The sequence below is a fragment of the Myotis lucifugus genome, unplaced genomic scaffold (assembly GCF_000147115.1).
Source record: "Myotis lucifugus unplaced genomic scaffold, Myoluc2.0 scaffold_148, whole genome shotgun sequence".
Classification (NCBI taxonomy): domain Eukaryota; kingdom Metazoa; phylum Chordata; class Mammalia; order Chiroptera; family Vespertilionidae; genus Myotis; species Myotis lucifugus.
The window spans coordinates 548,724-558,332 of record NW_005871196.1 but is presented as its reverse complement, the minus strand read 5'-3'; the positions used below and the strand labels follow the sequence as shown (position 1 = coordinate 558,332).

Sequence of the window (9,609 nt, the reverse complement as noted above, 5' to 3'; positions counted from 1 at the left end):
TGACCCACTCACACTGCAGCTGGCACTAGAGCTACTCTCACACCCACTGCTGGCACCCAGCACTGGTCCCAATCACTCGGCACTGTCAGCGGGTGCAGCAGTGGCTGCTGTCCCCGATTGTCCCTAGAGCTTCTCCCACCTCCCTCTGCTTCTGAGGGGTAATCAGGGCAGCAGCCGCTGCTCACACCCGCTGCTGGCTCTGGCCACAATCACTCCGCGCTGTCAGTGCAAGCGGGACTGGTGCCATCAGCATGTGGGAGCGGGCGGCATGGGAGTGGGGCTGCTGACACTCAGGGGACTGGGGGCCGCAGCAGGAGGGACCAGGCAGGGGTGCAGAGGATGGGCCAAGCAGGGGTGCAGAGGATGGGCCAAGACTTGCCCCTGTGCCCACCACAGCCTCGCGGCCCACAGTTCCTTTCAAGGTGCACGGATTCATGCACTGGAATCCCAGCTGAAAGATAACACTGCACCAAAAGGTATTTCCATGTGCTTTGGTCTATTTTGAGGAGTAAGATTAAACTACTTTATAATGTAAAGCTGAGAAGGACCTAGGGGCCTATTTAGTTCACCTTCCCTGAGACCAGGATAGAGGCAAAGATAAGCCAGTAACTTCTCACACCATGTGCAAGCTTTAGCTAAATCTTAATGTAATGCCATTTCCACTCTGCCAATCTACCAAATTGCTAACATAGCACAGAATCAGAATCAGAGAAGGTTCCCACATCCATGTGGTTGCTTAAACCTTGAGTTAAATATTTTAGACAGGAAAAACTAAGTACTGACTAAAATTTCGAGTGTGTGTGTGTGTGTGCACGCTCGTGTGTGCAGTTATCGTCTCAGTGGTATAACCAAACCCCTCTAATTCAGAAATTGAACTCCACAGAGCCAGAGGACAGCATTGCTGGGATTGCAGGTGTCATATGTACTTCAGACTACTCTGGTCAACAGTATTCAAATGAAGGCCCCCTATTTTGCTGTTGTTTTTAAATTGTAGCAAAATATTCATAGCATCAAATTTGTCATCTTAACCATTTTCAAGTATACAGTTCAGTGTTGTTACACATCCTATGCCACTGGGACCAGAAGCATTCTCACTGTATATTTACACTGTTGTGCAACTATCACCACCATCCATCTCCAGAATTGTTTTCATCTTGCAGAACTGAACCTTTCTTTGTTCCCATTTTCTAAAACTGCAACTCCCATTTTTCTCTTCCTACAGCCCCTGGCAGCCGCTATTCTACTTTCTGTCTTTAGAAATTTGACTACTCTAGATACCTCATATTGTGGAGTCATACAGTATTTGCCTGTTCGTGACTGGCTTATTTCACTTAGCATCACATCTTCAGGGTTCATCCATGGTGTAGCATGTGCCAGAATTTCCTTGCTCGTTAAGGTTTAATAATATTCCATTGTAATGTCTATACCACAATTAAAAAAATATGTTTTTATTGATTTTAAAGAGAGAGGAAGAGAGAAGGGGAGAGAAAGAAACATCAATGTGAGAGAGAAACATGACCAATTGCCTCCTGCACATACCTGACTGGAGATAGATTTGGAAACTTGAGCATACACCCTAATTGGGAATCAAACTGGTGAACTTGCAGTGCATAGTAGGATGCTCAACCAACTGAGCCACACAAGCCAGGGCTATACCACAAGTTCTTTTTTAGATTCATCTTTTAATTGACACTTGAATTGCTTTCATCTTTTGGCTACTGCAAATTCTCTTCAAGTCTCTACTTTTAATTCTTTGGAAAATGTATCAAAAAGTCGAACTGCTGGATCCTATGTAATTTTATTTTAATTTTTTGAGGAACTGCCATAATATTTTTCAGAGTACCTGCACCATTTTGCATTCCCATAAACAATGCACAAGCATTCCAATTACTCCACATCCTTGGCGACCCTTGTTATTTTCGGTTCTTGTAAAGCAGGCATCTTAATGTGTGTTAAGTGATATCTTATTGTAGTTATATTAGTTTTTAAAGCAGGATTTCCAGAAAATTTCTCTATATTTCAACCATAACATTGAAAATAGCAAAAGAGCATTCGACAAAAGAATGAGTAGATTTACAAGTTGTTTATGAGACAACAATCCTCCCTACATAGTCTGACTTGAACTCTATTAATAACATGAAAACAAGTTCTAATCTTTCCTAAGCCCTCAATGCCTTGCCAAGGGTTTCAAGCCATTAAGACTGGCAGCCACAGGCACACCTCATTTTATTGTGCTTTGATTTACTGTGCTTCACAGATACTGCTTTATTTTTTTACAAACTAAACGTTTGTGGCAACCCTGCATAGAGCAAGTCTATCACTCCACATTTCCAACATTTGCTCACTTTGTTTTTCTATGTCACATGTTGGCAATTTTCACAATATTATAAACTTCCTCATTTTTATTGTATTTGTTATGATGACCTGTGATAAATAATTTTTGATGTCACTATTATAATTGTTTTGGGGTTCCATGAACCACACCCACATAAGATGGCAAACTTAGTAGATAAATGTTACATGTCTTATGACTGCTCCACTGACCAGCCATTTCCACATCTATCTCCCTCCTCTGAGCCTCTCCATTTGCTGTGACAAAACAATGTTGAAATTGGGCCAATTAATTCTATATAATAAAGAGATGATATGCAAATTGACCTTCACTCCAACATACAAGATGCTCCCCCCATGTGGTCAAAGATGGCCGCCCCCATGTGAACACAAGATGGCCACCACAAGATGGCCAGCAGGGGAGGGCAGTTGGGAGGGACCAGGCCTGCAGGGGAGGACAAATGGGGGGAACCCAGGCCTGCAGGGGAGGGAAGTTGGGGGTGACCAGACTGGCAGGGGAGGACAGTTAGGGGCAATCGGGCTGGTAGGGGAGCAGTTAGGTGTCAATCAGGCTGGCGGGGGAGTGGTTAGGGGGTGATCAGGTTGGCAGGCAGAAGCGGTTAGGGGCAATCAGGCAGGCAGGCTGGCGAGCAGTTGGGAGCCAGCAGTCCTGGATTGTGAGAGGGATGTCCAACTGCCTGTTTAGTCCCACCCGGATTGGGCCTAAATGGGCCGTCGGACATCCCTCTAGGAGTTCAAGATTGGAGAGGGTACAGGCTGGGCTGTGGAACACACACACACTCCCACCCGTGCATGAATTTCTTGCACTGGGCCTCTAGTAATCCTATAATGACCTCTAAGTGTCCAAGTAAAAGAAAGAGTTGCATGTTTCTCACTTTAAATCAAAAGCTAGAATTATATAAGCTTAGTGAAGAAGGCATGTCTAAAGCCAAGCTAGGGCAAAAGTTAGGCCTCTTATACAATCAGTTCAGTTGTGAATGCAAAGGAAAAGTTCTTGAAAGAAATGAAAAGTGTTACTCCAGTGAACACATAGATGATAATAATGCAAAATGGCCTTATTGCTGAGATGAAGAAAGTTTTAGTGGTCTGGATAGAAAATGAGCCCAGCCACAACATTCCCTTATACAAAAGCCTAATCCAGAACAAACCCATAACTCTCTTCAACTCTATAAAGGCTGAGAGAGGTGGGGAAGCTACAGAAGAACAGTTTGAAGCTAAGCAGAGGTTGGCTCATGAGGTTTGCCTCCATAACATAAATGTACAAGGAGAAGCAGCAGGTGCTAATCTAGAAGCCTCAGCAAGTCACCCAGAAGATCTAGCTGAGTTAATGAATGAAGGTAGCTACACCAAACAACAGATCTTCAATGTAAATGAAATAGCCTTATATTGGAAGATGCTATATAGGACTTTCATAACCAGAGAGGACAAGTCAATGCTTGTCTTTAAAGCTTCAAATGACAGGCTTGTTGCCAGTAGAAATAGGGTTCTTGCATGGAGTCACAAGAAAAGCATTTCGGGGATCCACACATGGGTGGATGAGGTGTAGTGGTAAGATTTATTGGAGCTGGAGCAAACACAAAGGAGTGTCCCCAGATGTCCAATGTCTCATTCAAGAGCAGATGGCTCAGCTCTGTCCCACAGTGGAAAAAGTCCAGCCTTGTCCTCACCAAGCCCAGAAGAAGGGCCAGAGTCCAGAGATGTTGTGCCATCACCTAGCATCAGTAGGACATCCGAAGCTTTAGTAGTTCAGTTCAGTCCATGCCAAAACTTAGTCCATCTTGGTCTCTGTTCCCGGCTACACTCAGCCGGGTGCTGGACTGTGGCACCTAGGCCCTTATTGGACCCAGCCTAAGCTTGGGCCCAAGATAACATGTGAACGAACAAATGGGCAAGTGCATTAACAAATGCATGCTACCAATAGGGGCCTTTGTTAAGGTTTGATTATATTACCCAGGTTTGAGAGAAAGAAGCTTTTTTTTAAAACTAACAATCTTTCCTGGCTCTTGGGGGGTGGGGTTGAGGGTGACTTGTGCTGGCATTCCCCCATCCAATGCCTTTCCTAGATCTTTGGGGGTCTCGTGTCCCTTATCCAATCCTATTATTTTCCCAGACTAGACCCCACCCAGCAGAGGAATTTCGCATTCACTGGTTCCTCCTCCCCCTGGTAATCTGCCAGAAGGAACCATGTGCTTCCCTAGGGAGACTGAGAAATTGATCTACACATGGAGGGGCGGTGGTGGAGAGATGCCAGTCCCCCTGGTGGGAATGCTGCCATGCCCTGTGGTGTCTGAAGCTATAACTTACAGCCTCAATCAGGGCCAGCCAGTGTAGCTCCCTTCTCTTTAACTTCTAGCTGCCTATGCCAACAGGCCGACTCTCTTGTTAGGGGCAAATCCAGCTGATGACTTTAAGTAGAAGCCAATGTTCATTTACAAAAAATCCTAGGGACTTTAAGAATGCTGCTAATCTATTCTGCCTCTGCTCTATAAATGGTTTGCTCTATAAAAGTCTGAATGAGACCACGTGTGTTTACAACATGGTTTACTGAATATATTAAGTCCACTGTTGAGACCTACTGCTCACAAAAAAAATATTTTTTTCAAAATATTATTGCTCACTAATACTGCACCTGGTCACCCAAGAGCTCTGATGGAGATGTACAATATTAATATTGTTTTCAAGCCTGTGAATACAACATGCATTCTGTAGCCCATAGATTAAGGTGTAATTTTTACTTTCAAGTCTTATTATTTAAGACCAGGGTGGGGAACATTTTTCCTGTGAAGGGCCATTTGGATATTTATAATATAACTAGAGGCCCGGTGCATGAATTCATGCACATTGAAAAGAAATTAATTAGAATATTTTAATATCGCTATTCACCCTTTCTCTGATAATAGAAGTGTCAACCAAATTCATGATCAACAATAACAGATTGAAACACACACATGCGATTGATGCCAGCAAGAGCTTTATATATAATATATAGATAAACTTGCTTAATTAGACCTGCTTTCTTATTTAGCTAAACTTTTTCCAGCCCAGTGAAGCACCCCAACTTCTCTTTCAGGTGATTGTCAGCAACACAGCAGTAAATATCAACATGAAGCAGATTATTATTGTAGATCATGCAGGGAGAACAAAGGGTAAAATATTTAACTGTAGCAGTATTTAACTATATTCTGTACAGTGAGAAAACCTGAAGTCATTTTCAAGGGCCACCATTTCTTACTTCTTTTCAGGGATCAAGTTTCTAAACTTTCTAAATTTCTGTTTTCCAGCAAATGAAAAGAAAATAGGATTCTATCAAGTCTCCTATTTACCTACTCCAGGACTTCTGTGAGGATCAAATAAGATGAGGCATGGGAAAATGCCTCACAGACATTTGGTTAAAGTGTAAAATGTTTGCACCTGGCTATAAAGCAAGTTGTGTTCCTTGGCTGAAGAAACTCCAAAGAGGGTCACTAGGGAGAGGAAGTCAGGTGTTACTACATGACATCATTACCCAGACCCCATAGTAATTGTTTCCAGGCTGGGCTGGGCTGTGGGCCTCATTTTGCACCATCAGGTCTTGGCAGCACTGGCTGAGATTTGGTGGGCTATCACTCTGGGGTGGTGGCAGGGCCTGTGTCCCATTTGGGGGAAGCTGAATGTTGCTTTGTGGGCACCAGGTCTGCAGTGCCATATCTCTGTAAATGGCCAGTGCACATCACGGCAGCTCCTCCATTGAGTACCTGCCCCCTGTTGGTCAGTGCACGTTGGATGTTTGGAGGGACACTTAGCATATTAGCCACACATATATATATATACACTCACACACACTAGACGCCTAGTGCATGAAATTTGTGCAAGGGCGGGGGGGGTCCCGGCCTGCATCCTCTCCAATCCAGGACCCCTCGAGAATGTCCACCTGCCTCTCACAATCTGGGACTGCTGGCTCCTAACTGCTCACCTGCCTGTCTGCCTGATCACTCCTAATCACCTCTGCCTGCCTGCCTGATCACCCCTAACTACTCCCCTGCTGGCCTGATCACCCCTAACTGCCTTTGTCTTGCCCTGTACCCGGGATCCAGGATTCCCTCCTCCAGCCAGTTGTAGGCACTTAGGACCTGGGCTTCCCTCCCTCTGGCCAGTTGCAGGCACCCAGGACCCAGGCCAGCTTTTCCAGGGCCAGCCGCAACCACAGGGGACTGTGGGTGGGCGGCTTTGCTTGGGCCGCAGTCGCAGGTACCCAGGACTGCAGAGTGGACAGCTTGTCCCTCTCCTGGGCCGCAGGTGCAGGTGTCAGTGCCTGGGACTGTGGGCAGGTGGCTTGTCCCTCTCCTGGGCCGCAGATGCAGGTGCAGCTGCTGGCACCCGGGACCGTGGGGCGGGCAGCTTGTCCCTCTCCTGGGCCACAGGTGCCAGTGCAGGTGCAGTCTCTGGCACCCAGGACTGTGGGGCAGGTGGCTTGTCCCTCTCCCAGGCTGCAGCCCCAGCCACTGGAGCCTGGGACCATTTGGCATGCAGCTTATCCCTCTCCCGGGCCACAGGAAGGGCTGGTCCCCATTCCTCTCTTGCGAGCTCATTTGTGCCTGGCTGGTCCCCATTCCTCTCTCCCCAGTGTTGAGTGTCTGAGCAGTTATAGCTACAGCGTGAGGGCGTGATGACCATTTGCATATTAGCTCTTTATTATATAGGATATTTGTGAGCCATACAAAATTATCAGCTTAAAAGTTAGTCTGCTATATTTTCTCAAACATTTAATTAACTCAGCCCTAATGCCTTGGCAAGGCCAAACCAAATGATTTTGAGGGCCTTATATGGCCTGTGGGCCAGACGTTCCCCACCCCTAATTTAAGACATATTTTATAAGGCTATATGCCACCATATATATGGTGATTCCTCCAATGAATCTGGGCAAAGTGAAAATTTTCCAGAAAGGATTCACCATTCTAGATGCCATTAAAAATACCCATGATCCATAAGGAGAGGTCAAAATAGCAACAGTAACAGAGTTTGGAAGAAGTCAATTCCCACCCACATGGATGACTCTTAAGGGTTCCACATATGAGTGGAAGATGTAACTGCAGATGTGGTGGAAATAGCAAGAGAACTAGAACTAGAAGTGAAGCCTGAGAATGTGACTGAATTATTGATATTTCAAGATAAAGCAAACAAATCAGGAGTTCCTTCTTATGAATGAGCAAAGAAAGTGGTTTCTTAAGATGGAATCTACTGGTGAATATTCTGTGAAGATTGTTGAAATGACAACAATGCTTTTAGAATATTTCATAAACTTAGTTGATAAATCAGTGACAGGGCTTGTTCAATTGTGAAAGAAGTTATACTATTGGTAAAACTATCAAATAGCATCACATGCTACAGAGAAATTATTTGTGAAAGGAAGAGTGAATCAATGAGTCAAACCTCATTGCTATATTATTTTAGGAAATTACCGCAACCATCCAAACCTTTACCAACCACCACTCTGGTTAGTCAGCAGCCATCAACATCAAAGTAAGACCCTGCACCAGCAAAAGGTTTATGACTGACTGGAGGCTCAGATTGTGGTTCACATTTTTTTTTTACCAGTAAAATATTTATTAATTAAGGTATATCTATTTTTCAACATAATGCTAATGCACACTATAAACTACAGTATAATGTAAACACAAATTTTCTATGCACTGAGAAATCTGAAATTTGGGTCACTCACTTTATTGTGATATTTGCTTTATTGCGGTGGTCTGGAACCAAACCCACAAAATCTCCATGGTACGCCTGTAAACTGCTAGGCCTGGCTGGTTGTGATTAGTCATGACTGCTAAATTTCTTCTGGAACAACTAAGGTGGCAGTAAATAAGATTGTAAATGGGCCTGTCTATTTAAAGACAAGGAAGAGATTCCAGTTTATCCTGTTTTGCTCTTTCCCCCTAAGCATTTTGCAATTGATAAAACCCAAAACACATTTAGCCCTGAGCAACCACCACCACCTCCTCCCTTTTAAACACATGTGTGTCTCAAGAGAATGAATCCATATGTTTCTGATTCATTTACAATTAATTCATCAAAATGTTGTTTTGATGTCCAAGAAGCTTTATGGAGGATCTCTCATGAGTCTTTTTTCTTAGAAACAGGAAATCATGCCTTGCCAAGAGACAAACTCAAAACACACCAAAGGGTTTTGAGCTGAGTTTGAAACATTGGGACTTCAACATCTAAGCAAATGCCAAACTTGGACAAGAGCATCTCCTCATCTCTACATGCAAGCCAAACCCATATTTAATATCCAATTAATCTCTGGTTCTTGGAATGCCCAGCATGACCTGAGCCCTTTTGTACAAGCACCAGAGATTCCAGGTGGGCAGCAAAGCAGTATGAGAATGAGAAGGACGACCAACAGACTATTTTTAAGTTCACACTAGCAAGACACTGTGAGTTTAGGAAAATGCACATCCACTGATAACCCCCTGAACACTCCCTTTTCATCTAGTTCACCTTGTTTTTAAACTATCACAAACAGGATGGCTAACACCACTGATACTAAACACCACGGAGCCCAGGCTGTTCATTACCCACATGTTATCTCCACACACCAAACTTTCCTTTTTCAGAGATCAATGCCATTCAGTTTCTGATGCTTGAAGCACTAACACTACAATCATCTCTGTTTCTCTTACACCTGAACTCATGCAGGTTTATAGCTTAAATCAATCCCCCTCAAATGCCCCAATGTAGCCAAACAAATCAGTTTTATTTAAATCTCATCTTATGCTTTCAGGTCTTCAAATTTTGCCAACACCATTGTAAATTTTTCTGCGTCTTTGAATCTCACCATCCTTCCTGCTTGAATCTTGCTTCCTGGCTAAGGCTATACACGTCAACCGAGAGAGAAAGAGTGAGAGAGAGAGAGAGAGAGGGGGGGGGGGTACACGGGGGGAGGCTGGATATTCATGACAATAACAGCCCTTGTTTCTGTAACTGGTCACATAGTCATAGCTGGTACTTATAACTATCTTTTTTTGCTACCCATTCTGTATTCTCTTGGCCTTTAGCAAGCACCTCAATTGTTAATAGTTATTTACCTGGGGGGTGACCCAAACCTTCATTCCTCAGAGTCTAGGCCATTTCTAATTCTTCTTAGATTAAGTTATAGTTTCCCAATTTAATTAGGATTTTGGATCAATGATCTCATCCAAAACCTTAATTCCTTGAAATGCTTGTTGATTCAGAGGCATGGGAAGCTTAAAGTGGCCTAATAACAGTTTTAACTTT

The 9,609-nt window shown here is 43.9% G+C and overlaps 1 pseudogene; it reads left to right on the top strand.

Annotated features, from left to right (window-relative positions):
• The first annotated feature begins 3,180 nt into the window (after nt 1-3,180).
• Nucleotides 3,181-7,945, top strand: LOC106698205 (annotated as a pseudogene).
• The last annotated feature ends 1,664 nt before the right edge of the window (nt 7,946-9,609 follow it).